Source organism: Penaeus monodon, chromosome 31 (genome assembly GCF_015228065.2).
Source record: "Penaeus monodon isolate SGIC_2016 chromosome 31, NSTDA_Pmon_1, whole genome shotgun sequence".
In the NCBI taxonomy this organism is placed as follows: Eukaryota; Metazoa; Arthropoda; class Malacostraca; order Decapoda; family Penaeidae; genus Penaeus; species Penaeus monodon.
This window is the reverse complement of record NC_051416.1, coordinates 18301642-18303014: the sequence shown is the minus strand read 5'-3', so window position 1 is coordinate 18303014 and position 1373 is coordinate 18301642. Positions and strand designations below refer to the sequence as shown.

The 1373-nt window shown below is 44.5% G+C and overlaps 1 pseudogene; it reads right to left on the bottom strand.

Annotated features, from left to right (window-relative positions):
- Window positions 1-1373, bottom strand: part of LOC119592908 — a 38873-nt pseudogene that overhangs the window by 25840 nt on the left and 11660 nt on the right.

Below are 1373 nucleotides of genomic sequence, written 5' to 3'. Positions count from 1 at the left end.
CCTCACGCCAAAAATAAGGTTTACGCAAGTATACGACCAAACCATGGACAAGTGTATCGTTTGAGCCACGAAACGTTCAGCTTTACTTACGTATCTCGTCAGCCTTAAGGAACCAGTCGTACTCCCTGGAGGTGTTGGTCGTACGCGTACTTGTAGGCCGCTTTCGTCTGTTCCCCACAGCATGTTTTGCCCCCTCCTCCCACGCCCACGTCCGAATTGCGCCCAGACTCTCCGTCTGGCAGGAGACGCACAACCGATGTCATATTCCTCATGCTGAATAGGTGCCGTCAAGCATTGTGACTGCGCTTCCCAGTTTGCAATCAAAATGGTCAGGACGAAGTGCCGCGAAGGATGCGATGGAGGCCAGACGTCGGATTAAATCTCTCTGACATATTGCATAAGGTATTGCAATTCGACATTTTTTTATTTGCAATAAACTGTTCCTTTTAGTGTAATATCATAGAATTATATCATAGCATGATACGAGGCAAACACTGATTTACTAGTTCCTAAAGCAACGAAGAAATCTGACTCTGCGTCCGCAATCGCACCATTGACCAGTGGCGGTAATTCTAGTAAAAAGTGATGAGTTGGCAAGATAAAAAGAGTGAATAAGCGTAAAATTGGGTCAGTGAAAAATGCCTAAAGGGTAGGCTGGCTAGGTTGAATGATTTTCCATAGTAAGCAGTGAATAAATTGATATGAGTTGTGGTTCGTGCTGCATGTGCTGATTATCACCGAAATAGTCCCATAATACTGAAGTGCTCATTATATTCGCACACCTGAGGCCCTTCCTGTAACCATGTAAGTCATTGCCGGAAGTCCTAGCTCTGAATCTTTCGAGACGTTAGATTTTGTAGGTTACGAGGTGCATTTTATATCTGCCCCATAGAATGCACCGTCTTGTCTGTTTTCTCTCAAACAGTATGAGGGTCCATCTGTAGGGTGAAGGTGGGGAAGCACCAGCCGTGTCCGCGCAGTAAATAGCAAAATTATTGTTCTACATACTTACTTTAATTGCTTTCGCCCACTGATTTTTCTCTATTAGCATATCCTATTTAATGGTAAAAAGGAATTTTTCGAAGAGTTTCCTTTAGAAGAACTACATCTCCGAAGGAAAAGAAATCCCAAGAACTCTACCCGTCAGGTTGTGAGAAAACGCGAAGCTTCACCTTCAGGAATTCGCCGACGGGCAGCGCTCGCTCCCCTCAACTTTGACGGCGTCCTCCGGAGGCACGGGTTGCTCAGCCCTTTCTCCTTGCACGCTTACGACCTATCTTCCTATACGCCTCAGTCAAAAAATAACAATGTAGGAATTGAATAAACGCCTCAGCTAAAAAACGAATAACTTATCTGTAATATGTTCTCAGTAA